Below are 16,530 nucleotides of genomic sequence, written 5' to 3'. Positions count from 1 at the left end.
ATTTAAATTATCAAATAATTTACATTTCATTATTCAAAAAGTGGGGGCTTGGAGGACTGGGCAAAGGTTTTATTTCTTTTCATTATCGGCACTTGTGGGACATTTTCTATTGTCATTTGTTTTTCTAGGTCATGTTCAAAGAAAGTCAACATAGGGTTCTTCATAAAGTCTGTGTGTTTTCTTTTTTTAGAGTAGGGAGATGAGGAAATAGATATAACAAATTATAATACATACTGTAGGAAGGGTTTTCTGAGGATAGTCGAATTAGATCCCTATCAGTTAGACTTTTCTTGAATATGTTCATCCTGGCTTAAAAGCATCAAGAGGCTTTGAAGTTGCAGCCATTCATATATGTACTTTTTTGCAGGCAAATTCACCAAAACAGAACTACTTCCCCAGCTCCTCACTAATACTCTTCCTGCGCCCTCATCCCTCCTCCTCTTGCCAAATTGAGCTCTCAGGAAAGAATCTGCATCAGTTTACTCCAACTTCCATGAATTAAAGTGCGCAGGATAGGGAAAGGAGAAGGAATCCAGCCCTGGGGATGGGGGATGGGTGGGGGTGTCTGTATATACCAGGCACTGTGCTGGGGTATATTTACTTCTATCTTAAGCCTCATGTCAAAAATGAAAAAAGAATAGAGATTTGATCACCATGTTAAAAGAGTGTAAGTGGGAAAGTTAAAAAAAAATTTATTTTAACAGATGGAGTCATCTCTTTTGTGAAAACTGGTCTACTCAATCTATTGTTAAGGTTGGAAACAGCATCTTGTTTAACTTCTGCTTGACTCTTTCTTGTGTCCTGGCTGGTCTTGTCCCTGAAGAGTGTAATTCAGACTCTGAATAGTGTTAGCTGAAGATTAAGTTGTTTTCACTGACAATCAGAGAAGATTCCATCCTCTGATAGAGTTCATTTCACAAATATTTATTGAGCTCCTGCTTCATGAATCTCGTTTACTATGAAACAATACATGGAAGAAGATGTACACGGAATAAACCATCAGCCCTATTTTCAGGAAGCTCACAGTCCAGTGGTAAACATATTCAGAGCATGCTTGGGGAGTGTGGATGTGTGTCTACCAGAGTGGGTCTCCATGCTGCATGATGTTTACTTTCTTGTCTCCATCAGCTCCAGGAGTCTCACAAATCCCATGTTCCAATTTTCCTTTAACCTGCCATAAACATGGTCACTTTCTCTATCTCTCAGACAATAATAAATGTGGTGGGCCAGTGATAAGTAACTTTGCGAGGGCTGTTCTCTTTCTAGCTAGAGGAAGCTTCCTTATCCTTGTTAGTGCTGGGCAGGATTTAGGGGCTTAAGCTTGGTGTCAGAGCACCTTTTTCTCTCCCAAGATACATTACTTTTTTCTCAGCTCTTATCTTGATTCACTCAGCTGTATCTCTTTATCTATGCTCTTGCCCCAACGCAGATGAGACGTGTTGGTCTCCTGTCCCTAAAAGTTGAGACAGAGAACCTGAGTCAGTCATCCTAAGAAGAGTCTCATCCCTTTAGGTGGTTTTCTCCTGCCAGGATTGCTGCGGATGAATTCAGAGGAAGGGAAGAGGACCACCGTGAACATCTACTCTTCCCTTCTGTGTCTCTCTGAAGCCCTGGGTATGGGGCGGGATTTGGCTTCATGTTCATTTTCTCAGAAATTGCCTAGTACTTGATGAGAAAGGTGACTCCTAACTACTGTTGGACTTGCTCCAGCCAGTTTCATTAAAATGCCAGTTGTTTCAACAGCTAAATGTCTCGGGTATACCCTGTTTGTTGTGGTGTTTTTCTGAAGGGCCCTGCGCTCCTGGCTGATGAGCTTGAGGGCTGGATCAGGGTGACCACGGAGTGGGCAAAACTTGTCTGCACACCAGTTTCCTCATTCTCAGGCAGGACCATGTGTTGGTAGTTGCAGAGATCTCTGAGAGGCAGATAGTGCCTTTTGCTGCTAGCTTTTCTTTGCACATGTCTCCAAACCTACAAAAAAGCTGAAGACAAAGAGAATTTCTGAGAACAGGGAAATGGACCATAAATAGCCACAAATACTCTGGTTTTACAGAGAAACAAAAGTTATGACTCTTTGATTTACTTCCCCCATCTCACAGGTTTTTGGAACTTAAAGTCTTGGACCGAAGAGGTTGAAACCTAAAAGGTAGTCACCCGGAAGACAAAGCTGATATTTCTATTTACTTTTTGAATGTCCTGCAGAACTTGTGGGTAAAGAACTCACAGCTCTGTCTAGAGTTTCTAGGCACTAGTCACTCAGTGGGGTCTGACTTTTTGTGACCCCATGGGTTATGGCCTGCCAGGCTCCTCTGTCTGTGGAGTTCTCCAGGCAAGAATACTGGAGTGGGTAGCCATGCCCTCCTCCAGAGGATCTTCCAGATCCAGGGATCCTGCGTTGCAGGCAGATTCTTTACCGTTTGAGCCACCAGAGAGGTAAAGATGTTCAAAATATTTTGGACAGAATGGGAAAAGAAAGCAATATTGCAGATGAATACTTAATCATACATCTATATCATTGCATGTGCATCTATATGATTGAAGTCTATAAACACTTCAAAAGTATTTTTATGATATTTACAAGTCATGGGAGGATGGATATTCACAGAATAATTTCCACTTGTTCCCTTAGGATGGGGGTAGCAAGGAGAGAGATAAGGGGGTGGAGGTAGGGAGACTATTAATTTTTTCCTTTATACCCTTCACATCTCTTCAAATTGTTATAATAAGCTTTTATGTTTATATTTATAATTAGAAAGTAAAGCATCCTGTTATAAAAAGGAGCTGGAAGGTTTGCTTGTGTATCTGAGGCTGGCTGAGGCGGGGATTAAACGAGAGGCTTGCTAATCAGGCGGGAGAGTGTTGAGCCTCCCTGAGCCCCTCGGACAGAGCAGGGGCTGCCCGTGGGCTGTGCCGCCCCAGGGAGGAGGTGACTGTGCCCCCCTGTGGGTGAGGCACCTGCCCCAGCCAGGAGGCAGTCTCCTGGCTGCCCCAGGAGGCTGTGGGCAGCAGGACTGGGGAGCCTGCTCCTCCTCAGGCCTAACCTCCAGTAGACGTCACTGCAGACCCCACGGGTGATCAGTCAAGAGTCTGCTTAGACCTGGGACCGGAGGGAACGTCTTGAAACCAAAGTGAGCTGATAAGCAGGGAGCACTTTGGCAGAGCCTAGAGTCCAATATTGTTCTTAGTTATAGCCAACACTGAGCAGGCATCAGGGGCCAGAGAGCGTGCTAGTGCTTGGCAAAACTCTCCTTTCATCTGGATTTCCCTGTCGAGTCAGACAGTCAAGAATCTGCCTGCAATGCAGGAGACCTGGGTTCTATCCCTGGGTTGGGAAGACGCCCTGGAGAAGGGCATGGCAACCCACTCCAGTATTCTTGCCTGGAGAATGTCACAGACAGAGGAGCCTGGCAGGCTAGAGTCCAGAGGGTCGCAGAGTCAGAGACAACTGAAGCGACTTAGCACACACGCACAAGCACATATAGCCTCCTAGTTTTTCCAGCACTTTCTTACACCTGGTTAATCCTCTTTGGCCTGAAGTTTCCTAAAAAAGCAGCAAGCATACTGCATTTCCTTCAGTCCTCCACAGGGTCTGATGTATCACAGCCCCTCAGTAAATGTAGTTGGCTGTATTTATTTGTCAGACACATTACTGACAGGACTCAGACCCCAAATAGGTTGGAAAAGAAGCTCCCCAGGTCAAGCAGGGGAAATCAGGAGCAGATCAAGCCTTGGGGAGAGCCCTGGGAACACTACGTTATGTGGAGAAAGTGTTCTAAATTCTTCAGCCCACTCTTTCCTTATATCATTCTCCTCTTCCCCTTCCTTTCCTTATAAAAACATCTGAGTTTGTGTCCCAGGATAAGAGAAAAATGCGGGTCCTACCCAATTTAGTTCTTCCTCTACTGATCTGATTAGAATAAACAAGAGCCTCCTAGGACTTGTAAAAAAAAATCCTTACTCAGATCTTGGATGAATTATTGCTGAGAGGTTTTAATTGGCTGTGGTTGGCTTCTGACCTCTTGTACAGATTGATTTATGAGGTGAATTTGCAATCAACTGTTGGAAAAATTGATAGCTTGGTAACAGACAGAAGTTGCTATTTGAATAGGGCTTGGAAAATATTTATGCCATCTCAGCCCCCACCACAAACACCCACTTCCATATCTGAAGACAGCACTCCCTAGGAAACTGATGGACCCTAAGCTAGCCTTATGTGTTCTGTTTATAAAATCAGATACATGTTGCTATTTTTGAATCTGCAGGGAGGAAAATATTCAGTTAATGTGTAGAATTATCTGTTTTGCTTTTCCTATAATTGTTTTTAAGCCTCCTACACAATTTTACATATAAAAGTTTCTCTTTCAACACAAAGTGACTGCTCTTTTCCCCCCAACTATTTTAGTATAAATATATTTCGTGTGGTTCTTTAGGAGACATGACTTCTTGTGAATCACTCTCTCAGGATTTGGACAGATTTGGACATAGTCCCTCAGACTGCAGGACGTCAGGTCCTTTTTCTTTGCATAGATAAGGAAGTTAGATTTTGAGGGACTGTGTGAGGCAAAAGATGCTGTGAGTCCATGCAAAGTGGTGCAATGACTCTGCATCTATCTATGTTCCCGGCCCTAGATCTTTTTAGAAAATGGGAGATCTGTGCTCACTGATATTGCTCTCCAGTTCACATTCCCTCTAGGATGCAGGACACAGTTCAGATCCCATGAGCCATTCTTAGAAAATGGTTTAGAAATAAGTGAAGCATTTCCTTGCATGAATTCCTATAGCCTTCATGCTACATTGATTCACATTGATTATCAGCCACTTGTTACCTTGTCCCTGTCTTCTTTTGCCAACAAGTTTCTAAATGTTCCCAACATTTTGCTAGATACAGAATCAGTGTCTAATAACTTACTGTTAACTTTGTTCATTTATTCATTCATTCAGCAAGTCTTTGAGTGCCTACCATGAATAACTTCTGAGCAGGCATCTACTATACAGTGGTGAACAAAACAGAGGTGTCTCTTAACTTCATGGGGCATAGCTTCTTTGGGAAGGCAGACATGGAACAAGTAAAACACATAAACACATCATGACAGGTTATTATGCATGCTTTTTAAAAAAGAAAAAGAGCACGAGGCTGTGGGGAACAATAACAGAGGATGCTGACTCTACATTTCATAGTCGAAGAAAGACTCCCTGAAGAGGTGACGTTTAAGCTGAGACCTGAAGAAAAAAGCCAGCCATGAGAAGAATGGGTAAATCATTCCAAGCAGAAGGGACAGCATGTGCAAAGGCCTTGCATCAGAGTAGGACTGAGCAGGTACAACCAAAGAACTAAAAAGGACCTGTGTGCATGGAGCATGGTGAGAAATGCAGAAGGATGGAGGACAGATGATCAGAAGACCAGTCATTTAAGGGCTATACAGCCTAAAAGTTAAGAAGTCTGGACTTTGTTCCCTGAGCAGTGGGAAGGTGGATTCATCCTTACAGAACCTCACAAAGACACTGTGTTGAATTTCTGGCTAAAATAGGCCTCTTGCCAGCCTTGAGCCAAATTAAATGAGGTCATGTCTTTTCAGAAAGTTTACTGTATCTCTTTTGGTATGTGTTCAATGCCTATTATATACCTATTATATATATGTATTACACAATTCAGATAGTACTTGCTTGTGTCCACAATGTATCTTGATTTTTAATTACTTCACATTATTTTAATTTGGATGTGCCATAATGGATCTAGCCTAGTTCCTATTAGACATTTGAATCTAATAGTATAGTAAGAATATTAATAATTTAATGATAAATACACAATAACATGCAGAACTTACACATTAATATTGGCACACAGACACCTGATTATTTTCTTGGGGAAAATTTCTAGGAATGAAATTGTTGGGCCAAAAGAAGATGTTTACTTTTATGATTGAATCAAAAGTACCAGCCTGAAAAATGCCAATGTACATGCTCATGAGAGAAAATTGAGAGTAGCCATTTCAACAACCATTTCAACAATTTTCAAATGGTACGCATTAGGCTGTAGAGAAAATGAGGAGTTACTCATGTTCACTTGGGTTGGGATCTTGGGTCTCATAAGCTTCGTATAATACAGGTAGGTACACAAACCTTATCCTGAAAGACAGTTTCTTCATCAGTAAAATAGGGGAGATAATAGTATTTGCTTCATAGGATTGATGCAAAGTTTAAGAGAAATCAAGTTTGGAAAATGCTTAACAGAGTACCTACCCAGAGTAAGTATTTATTACTTTTTCTCCATCCCTTCCTCCTTCCCTCTCTCTCTTTCTCACACCCACACACACATACATAATCTTATGTTATGTGGTAAATTTGGATATTCTTTTGAGCAAATAGTAAAAAGAAAATTCCAGTCTTTGTTATCACATCTTTTAAGCATGGATAAAGGGTTTTTCTATGCAGATGACACCACCCTTATGGCAGAAAGTGAAGAAGAACTAAAGAGCCGCTTGATGAAAGTGAAAGAGGAGAGTGAAAAAGTTGGCTTAAAGCTCAACATTCAGAAAACTAAGATCATGGCATCTGGTCCCATCACCTCATGGCAAATAGATGGGGAAACAGTGGAAACAGTGGCTGACTTTATTTTTCTGGGCTCCAAAATCACTGCAGATGGTGATTGCAGCCATGAAATTAAAAGTCACTTACTCATTGGAAGGAAAGTTATGACCAACCTAGATAGCATATTAAAAAGCAGAGACATTACTTTGCCAACAAAGGTCCATCTAAGTCAAGGCTATGGTTTTACCAGTGGTCATGCATGGATGTGAGAGTTGGACTATAAACAAAGCTGAGCGCCGAAGAATTGATGCTTTTGAACTGTGGAGTTGGAGAAGACTCTTGAGAGTCCCTTGGACTGCAAGGAGATCCAACCAGTCCATCCTAAGGGAGATCAGTCCTGGGTGTTCATTGGAAGGACTGATGTTGAAGCTCAAACTCCAATACTTTGGCCACCTGATTCAAAGAGCTGGCTAATTTGAAAAGACTCTGATGCTAGGAAAGATTGAGGGCAGGAGGAGAAGGGAATGACAGAGGATGAGATGGTTGGATGGCATCACAGACTCAGTGGACATGGGTTTGGGTGCACTCCAGGAGTTGGTGATGGACAGAGAGGCCTGGCGTGCTGCGGTTCATGGGCTCGCCAAGAGTCAGACATGACTGAGCGACTGAACTGAACTGAACTGAACTACTTTCTCTTGGCAAACAAGAGTATAATTTCCATATTCAAAGGTGAAATTTCTCCTACACGGATATTTTCTTTCTAAAGAGAGGACAAATCATCTTTGCCTACCACTGTGCTTAGAGACTATCTGGTTTGCTTTTGAACCTTTCACTATTTGCTCATGTTATAAGGCAAAAAATGTGGCACAGAAGTAAAAGCCTCTAAAGACCTGGGTGGGAAGGCTGGTTCTTGTCACTTCCAGGGCCAAGCGTGGCCTTGGGCTGGTTCCTCACCCTCTCTGAGCCTCATTTCTCCACACTGTAATATAGGTAATGCCACCTCTTGGTGTTGTGAGGATTAAAGGAGATTAACACAAACAAGGCCTCTTAACCTCTGCTGTGTAGGAGATCAATAAATGTTAAATCCAAATCTCACATAGAGCTCCTGAGCAACAAATAGTGAAGATGTTAGGGGAGACTTCCTACATTCATGAGAAAAGACGCCTGCTCTTGAGTCTAGCTCAGTCTTTTATTCCTACGATGATCAATTGCTTCTTCCCTTTCATAGGCTGACTTATAACTAAGATAAGAAAACACAAGTGATAAGGACACCGATGAATCTGCTGACACACTGCAGAGTTATTTGAATGATTGGGTTGACCTGCCATCTTCCTCTTTTGTCAACCCAGAAAAACTCTGAAATGGCCAAGAGGTCCAAGGCAGCTAGTAGTTCAACGAACTGAAGAGTGGAAGGAGTGCCTGAGTTCATGGTGGTCCTGAAAAAGTGTCAACAAGCAAAGAACCACTGTTTCTCTAAAGTTTACTGTGGAAACCTCCCTTCCAATTGGGAGTGATGGCCAGAACCAACTTGGGCACATACAGAGTTTATTTGAGGTGGCAGGATAGGTAAGGGCCTATAAGAAAAAGCTTGGTAGGATTAGGACTCTAAAAATCGTAACTCAAACTATGACTTTCTTTTTTTTGAGATTTTTCTAATTAGTTTTTTCATTCTTGTAACTTCTAGAAAGCTCTCCTCCAACACCCATAAACAGGTCGAAAGTCTCAAACTCCAAGTTCTTAAGTTATTATCTATAGCATGGACTTTGAGACCAATTTATACCTGCAGCCCAGGTTGTTCTACCCTTTCTTGAAGTGTAACAATCATTTTGAACCTCTCTGTCCATCTCTATTAGTGACAATTCCATTCTTTTACTTGCTGGAGCAGAAAACTTCAGGGTTCCTCTTGTCTCCTGGCTTTTTTTCTTATATTTTTTTCTTATATCCCTGCTCAGTCTGCTTGGAAATCCTATTTGCTATACCTTGAAAATATATCCAAGCCAATAAGACCCTTTTAAAAGAACTATTCTCATTGCTACCCCTTGAAACCATCTCTTTCCTGATTACTACAATATTCCCATCATTGTTCACCCTTGTTTTATCCTGATTATTTCAGTCTATTTTCCACACATCAGGAAGATGAACCTGTTTATCTGTACAAGTCAGAAAATGTCAGAAACCTCCAGGAGACTTCCCTAGTGGACCATTGGTTAAGAATCCTCCATGTAATGCAGGGATCTGGTTTTGGGGGACTGGTTGGAGGACTAAGATCCCACATGTCTTGGGGCAACTAAGCCTGAGTACAGCAACTACTGAGCCCACCTACACCCTCTGGAGAGAACTTAGACTTAATTTAGAACTAGAGAGCCAGGTGTGGATTCCCATCCTGGCTCTGCCAGTTCATGCGTGGCCTGCCCGTGTTACCTCCATAACATCTGTCTCCTCATCAGAAGATGAGGGCTGTAAAAAGGGTTAGCCCAGAAAAATTTAAGACATCTTTAAGAAGATGTCTAGCACAGAGAAAGTTTTCAGTGAACAGGAACTATTATTTTTCTTGTCCCTAAGCTTTGAAATTTATATCAAAAAGGACAATGACCGTTTGGAATACGTTCCCTTGTGAACTAGTCTGGGACTTCCTGGACCATGAACCTGTCCCACTACATCATGTCAAATGACCTTACATGAAACTGGGTTGTGAGACTTTTGTCCTCTTGGAACTATGGAATACATATTATTAAATATTCAGGACCAAGGATTCTAGGAGAGGCTATGAGATTGAATGGAAGGGATAAAGTGAAGGCTTTTGATTATTTCCTGATTGTTACTTTTCATCCGGCCTTCCTTTGTTTCTTTCCTCCCTCCCTACTCCTCAAATTTTGAAGGCTTATGAAAATGAACTGAAAGATCAAGGAAAACATTTGATAGACTTAGATATATCATGTAGTATTCATAGATTCTTTCAAGTCTTCAATGTTTAAAACTTGAGTTTACTATTCTTAGTAAAACATCCCTGGTTGATTCCTGTTGGCTCACCATATATATATGGTTGGAACATGAAACAAAACCTTCTATTAAAATGCTGACTATTAATTCAGCCTTTCAGAAGTGGGTTCTTAGATGCTGAATTACAACTCCTAGAGTTGTAAGTTGACTTTTTACTAGCAAGTTCAAAGATCATCTCTCACTGCTTTTATTTTTTTATTTCATTAATTCACAAACATTTATTGGGTTCCTAATATGTGTCAATTATGGAGATGGGAAAATCAATAAAATATGGGCCAGTCCCTAAAGAAACTTTCATCTACCTACAATATGATCTGCTGAAGCAAAATAATCTATTGTTATAGATTATCTAGATTTTTATGATGTATTTGAATACTGTCCTCATTTAAGAACACTGGGAAAGTTTTTGTCTACCAAAGGAGCGTGTGTGTGTGTGTGTGTGTGTGTATGTGTGTATATTCACTGCCCTCAAATAATTTTTTCATATTCTAGACAACCTTTTAAAAAAGTCCTTAAGTCCAACTTAAGGTTTGGGAAGATATGTCTACTTGGGTTTCCTATGTTTTGTATTGCAGTATTATAGGCTAGATTATTAAAATTTCTTAGTTGTTTCCACAGTTTGGAAGTGCAAAAGTCTTCTCATACCTTTTGAGTATTCTTTTATAAACTAATCCTTTTGTTCTTGGAAAATGCTTATAGAATAGATAAATAGACCCATAGGAAAACTTAAAGACTCTTAGTCTCCCACATAATGGAAAATATTTTATCCAGCTATTTTATTATTTTATAAATTTTAATACTGTGTGTTTGTTGATTTTATTTGCTTTTCTAGGTGATACACATAATTTTCAATGAATAAAAATTAGTTATCCTCTAAACTTTATTTCTCTTATTTGTGTTTTATGTTTTGCTGCATTGTACAGAACAAGATTTCGCAACCTCAGCACTATCGATATTTTAGGCTGGATAGTTCTTTGTTGTGAGGGCTGTCCTGTGCATTGTAGAATGTTTGCCAGCATCCCTAGCCTCTACCCACTAGACACCAAAAGTTTCCCCAAAATTGTGACAACCAAAAATGGCTCCAGGCATTGTCAAATGTCCCCTGGGAAGCAAAATTACCACCAGTGGAGACCCACTGGTCTAGAATATCCAAAACTTTATAAAGATAACAGTGATGTGGGCATCCCTAGTTTGCTTTTGATTTTACAGGAAATAATGCTTCCATTATGATGTTTTTAATGAAATATATCAGTTTACCATAGGTAGTCTTTGCGAAGTGAAGGAAATAAACTTTTACTCTTAAAATAAATAAAATGTAAATTTGTGATGAATACTGATTGTTAATAATGTAGGATAAATTCCTTGCAATCAAAAAGAATTAGTACACTTCAGTAGATCCCTAAGGACCCTGTCAGATCAGATGGTAAAGAATCTGCCTGCAATGCAGGAAACCTGGGTTCAATACTGGTTTGGAAAGATCCTCTGGAGAAGGGAATGACTGCTCACTCCAGTGTTCTTGCCTGGAGAATTCCATGGACAGAGGAGACTGGTGAGCTATAGTCCATGGGATTGCAAAGAGTGGAACATGACTGAGCGACTTAACATTTTAGGACCAAGGCTGGGTGGGGAGTATGGGTGTGTGTGTGTGTGTGTGTGTGTTTGTGTGAAGGAGTTGGACAGGGAGTGTTTGTTGTGTAACTCTTGATTTTAGACACTTGATCACAAAAGCAGAAAAGAATCTATGTTAAGAGAACACAGCCAAGACTCTTGCACAGTGAAGGGAAGGAAACCAAATACTGGATTATTTTTATAATTGAGAAATAGCCCCCAGGTATTTTGAGTTAAACGAGTTCTTTAGCCACTCCATTCAAATGATAATTTATGGCTCTTTTTGTTTTTCTGAACTTATTTTATTAGGCTTCTGCTTTCAACATTTCAAATATAATAATGAAGCTGACAGTCCCTGTTATTCACTTCCAATGGCCTTGAGAAGTCTGCTTCTGTGACTAAGGTGATGATGGCAGACTTGGCGAGGAGCTGGAAGGTTCTAATCAAACCTTCAAAAACCGCCTAGAGTCCGGGCCGCAGACAGACCGCACAGGTGAGAGGAAGCATAAATTCTGCGCCTTTGCTGCTCAGACTCCACTTGGCCTGGAGGGCCTCCCTCTGTGGGGGGCTTGGAGGCCCCCTGGGCTGGCGGATTTATGTCAGCAAGAGCAGCCCAGTAGAAAGAGATTAAGAACACTTTCAAAGGGTGCGGGAGTGGGCTGCTCCTCCGGCTGAGCGATCTGGGACACAGAGCTCTGTCTGTGAGGACCTGGGCGGATGCCAGCGAAGGGAGTAGGGCAGGCTTGAGGAATGGAAGGCCACTGGCCAATTGGGTGTTGTGATAAATATATCCTTGTTTCCTTGAAGGTACCAGCGTCCTTGATTTTCCAGCTTCAAAGAGCGCTGCCTCTGAAGTGGGGGGGACGTTCACACCTGCTTTGCCGCAGTGATTTCTGCCTTCCTGGCTGCAGACTCAACAAGACAACAATAGTTCAACAATAGGACATTTTCAAGGCCACACTCATGCACTAGGCAAAGCTTCTTTTCCACCCTTTCTTCCTAAATGGAAATGAGAAGGTTAGTGTACTCCCTGAGAATTCGGCAATGAACACAACTGAATAGTTTTACCTTAAATTTAGATACTTTGGAGGTTGTTGTAGTTGTTTAGTTGCTACGTCATGTCTAACTCTTTGTGACCCCGTGGACTGTAGCCCGCCAGGTTCCCCTGTCTGTGGGATTCTCCAGGCAAGAATACTGGAGTGGGTTGCCATTTCCTTCTCCAGGGGATCTTCCCGACCCAAGGGTTGGACCCATGTCTCCTGCATTGGGAGCAGATTCTTTACCATCTGTCCCTAGCCACTAGGGAAGCTAGGCACTCTAAATCATCGCACGCACCATCCTTATCCTTCCGCCCTCTGATTCTCACCCCTCACAGAGGGACTATCACAGGATCAGAAGTCTAGTAATAACTAGAGGTGTCAGTATACAATATACCTGGAATGTTTTGGTCTTTTCTTTTTCTCTATCTCATTCATCTTCAGAGAAGTTGTGCAAACAATACTTAAGAAGTATCAGCATAGTTCTACCTTCTATATTTTTCTCAAAGCATTTAGATTTCCATGAGACATTTTAAGAGGAAAGTGATGTATTTATTTATTTTTAATGGGACCCTGTTTGTCTACCAGGTGCAATGAACGGGATCTAGAAGTGGGATTTCCACTAAATATACGTTTACTGCCTCCCACCTAATCTTTCCACCGATCATCTGAACCTTCACATCATCCAATGTACAAATTTAAAACCATATTCTGATTAATAAATTCCCTTTGCTAAAGATGAGATGACTGGTTTCTGGCATATAAAACTTTCCCAAGAAGTAGACTGGATATTACACATAACTCCCTAAATCCTGAGCTCTAATGTTTCTCTGCTGTTGCCGTCAGTTCTGGAAACCAGACCTTCCTTCTCTATACAAAGGCGTGTGCTGGTCAAAACCTGGAAAGAAGAATGAGGGAAATACAGTCTATTTTTTAAAGTACTTCTTGTTCTGACCCTTGAGGGTGATAAACAGTGGTCCTGTATACAAAATATTCCCGCTTTTTAACTTTTGCTCTGAGATGGTGCAAATAAATGCTGTTAAGTTGATGAGTTTACAACTTGGTGTTATGTAAGTAACTAGTCTTTCTTCGTTGAAACATGCAGTCAATCTGTCTCTCTGTCTTCCTCCCTTCTTCTGGCCCCCCTTCCTTTATCCCCATTGTATTAAGAGTGTTTCACTTCCAAAGATCAGAAGTGAGGACTGCTATGATACCTGAGGGGACAAGCTCTGTCCTCCAGTCTGTCCTCCCCGTCACCTGGGACCCTGGGATCCTGAGCTCTTGTCTGTGATTTAATAATGAGACCCAATGGGGCAGCCCAGGTGCTGTATCTCATACCCTTGCTGATTGCCAAGGGAACATTTAATCTGTTGGCTTTATTCAGTTATGCTAGTCTGGCAAACGTACCTGGAGCTATAAATTATTTAGATGTTTAATTTATTTGGTGTAGAAGGAACTCTCTTATACCTTAGTTATCTAATAGCAGATGAAAAAATACTTTATTTGCAAATCATAAAAGCTTTAACAGACTTGTGCCTTAAAGAGTAAAAGAGACTTTCCTGACCTGAGAAGTGTAACAGGGATCCAAAAAGCATTGTTAACACATTATCCTCTAAGATAAAAATTATGGTATAAATTCCTCTGGATTAGAAGTGAAATGTGAAACAAATGCCTTCCATTGGATGCTAACAGACAACCAATCTGAACTGAATTCAAGTGTAAACTGCCAAGGAGGGATCAAGAGGGGCATAGCAGCGTCCTTTGTCACAGTGCCCATCTTCTCTGTGATAATGTATATCTGTTATAAGGACCCAAGGGAGGGGGATATTTTAAATTGTTGGAAATATGATATAACCTAAACCCTATTAGTATACAAAATTACCGTCTAACAGTGAAACATATCATTGTTTTATTTATTCTTTGGCTTTGCACCTAGCACATTTCATTAAATTAGAAACTAGTGCATGTTTCATTAAAATAGAAACAGATAGCACAAAGATATTATCTTATAGAGCAACCATTGTCACATCAGATAGGTTCCCCACCCTGTTTTATCCATTCTCTTGATGAAAAATGATTTATCTGAAGCAGAAATAAATTATCTATAGCAACACAGAAATATAAACAATACAATAATAAATGATATAATTAATAATATAATAATAAACAACATAGTAATAATAAACAATGGGAGTACAGAAATTCTTTGTAAAATTTTTCTTTTATTATTGTTTTGTTTTCAAGTTACATCTTGAATCAGGTGGTATTACTGGGCTTTTGTTTACCATCATCCAAATATTTAAACAATTTTCCTTTCCCAGTAGGAAGCAGCCGAGTTTTTAGATAAGAATGTGGTTTCTGCAGTCCAGTAGCCTGAGTCTGAATTCTTCACTTTATTAGACGTGATGTTGGAGAAACTATTTAACTTCTCTATGTCTCCGTTGCCTCATCTGTAAATTAGGGATATTATCCTTCCCATAGAGTTCTTATGTAGTAAAGTACATAAAACAGCACCTCACATTTAATAAATGCTAAATTGCTGCTACTAGTCATTCACTACCGTGCTTTGGAGTCATTTCTTCATATTCATATAATAAACAATTCTATGAAGTAGTTATTATTCCGTTTTACTGGAAAAGACATGTACTCCTGGACCCGCAGTTAAGCACACGCAATTGGAACTCACGTCTCTGAGTCCCTGGGGCAGGTTCTGACTTCTGGAGCCGATTCTGAGACAGAGATCTTGGTAACCGGAAGATGGGGGCGTGCTCGGGGGCGACATCTGTTGGCCGAGGGGGCAGTTGCACGATGCCGCAGCACCTGTGGCCGCACCCTAGAGAGCTCCAGCACAGGCCTGGCCCTCCGGCGTTAAACCGCAGTGGGGCACGAGGCTGGCTGTTTGGCGGAATCTGCCGTCCTTGGATTGTGGGCTGCCCCGAACAGGGGTGTGGGTCTGGGCAGAGCAGCTGTCTTCAGCCAAGGGCTATCTCCAGAGAGGGTCTCAGTGGAAGGGGCGAGCAGCAGCCAACACTTGCAGCAGCTGGGGGCGTAAGCCCTTGGGTCTCCAGGGCGGGGATCCGAGCAGGGGGTCAGGAGGGCCACACCTCTTCCGTCTTTGGAGGGTGCCCAAGGTTGTCTCATGGCCCATGGCGGTTCTTTCGCCCAGAGTCTCTCAGACCCCGTTGGTGCTGGGGGAGCCTGTGCATGCTGGGGGAGCATGTGGATGGACTGTTCCTGTGAACTACACAAGGTGCCTGGTGACTTGAGATAGCACAGCTGCTGCTAACCAGCATCAGACCTGAGTAAATCACCCACAGGCCCCTGGCTGCCCAAGTTTACAGTCTCCTTACAGCTGGCTATAGGACTGCTCATTTAAAAATGCTTAAATAGAACAAATTTTTAAAAAACCCAATCTTCGAGCAAGCACTTTTTATGGTGTTTATGTCATGATCCATAGGCTAGAACTACAGAATTTTAAAACCGGAAGGGGCCTGAGAGATCCCATTCCTCCATTTGGGTCGGGTTGGCGGGGAGTGATTTAGTCAAGGTCACCCAGCGAGTTAACAGTTACTCACAATGGGATTGGGACCATAAGCATGAAAATTGATATTCTCAAGTAGAGGTTAGCTGTTTGCCAAAGAAATTATAAAAACAAATTCTTGGCTGAAAACTTGAAAGGATAGGTTTGGAATGTTATCTTAATGCACACTACAATCTTGAAGTTTCTTGTCATATCCTAGATAAAGCACTGTGTTTATATTTTACTCATTTCCATGCAAAATGGCTTCTAAAACTAAATGCCAAGAATTCTCACTGACACTGTGTGATTCACATTTCATTGATTATATTTTGTTATTTTTCTATTTTACAATTAAAACCATCCTCTACTCCTAGCATTATAGTTTTTCTCTATGTAATTGATACAATGCCATAAATACTGTGTGGTATTGGCAATCTTTGAAGAATGAATTTTAAGTTTGAGAGTGGAGTCTTATCTTAAAATTACTTTCAGAAAACATATCAGACACACAGGGCTGTCAGGTTTAAAACTGTACCACCAATTTTATGTTAACTTATTATCTCAATATTCTCTGGCACATGGATACACTTACAATCACAAAGATTAGTGCTTAGCAAAAAGAAATTTTTTTTAAGTTTTCATTACCTTCTCAGTACACTACCTGGTTGGTGTTAGACATTTAAAAATCCCATATGATTATTCAGCTCTTCAGCAGTGTTAACCCTTAAATTTTCAGCAGAAAACCTACTGAACAGTATTTGATGACTAGGAATAGTAAGAGTTTAGAGTTGAGGTTCAGAGCACAGACTGACAATCCATACTGCCTGAGGTCAAAGC

General features: G+C 41.1%; 1 long non-coding RNA gene across 1 annotated transcript in view; it reads right to left on the bottom strand.

Moving 5' to 3' along the window:
• Positions 1-908: 908 nt before the first annotated feature.
• Positions 909-16,530, bottom strand: part of LOC133054853 (uncharacterized) — a 63,501-nt gene continuing 47,879 nt past the window's right edge. Inside the window, exon 3 of the long non-coding RNA XR_009692522.1 lies at positions 909-1,982. This is a non-coding gene — a long non-coding RNA (uncharacterized LOC133054853). The remainder of the gene's footprint in view (positions 1,983-16,530) is intronic.

Source organism: Dama dama, chromosome 1, assembly GCF_033118175.1.
Source record: "Dama dama isolate Ldn47 chromosome 1, ASM3311817v1, whole genome shotgun sequence".
Lineage (NCBI taxonomy): Eukaryota > Metazoa > Chordata > Mammalia > Artiodactyla > Cervidae > Dama > Dama dama.
The sequence above is the reverse complement of the archived record's forward strand: the minus strand, read 5'-3'. Positions and strand labels throughout refer to the sequence as shown.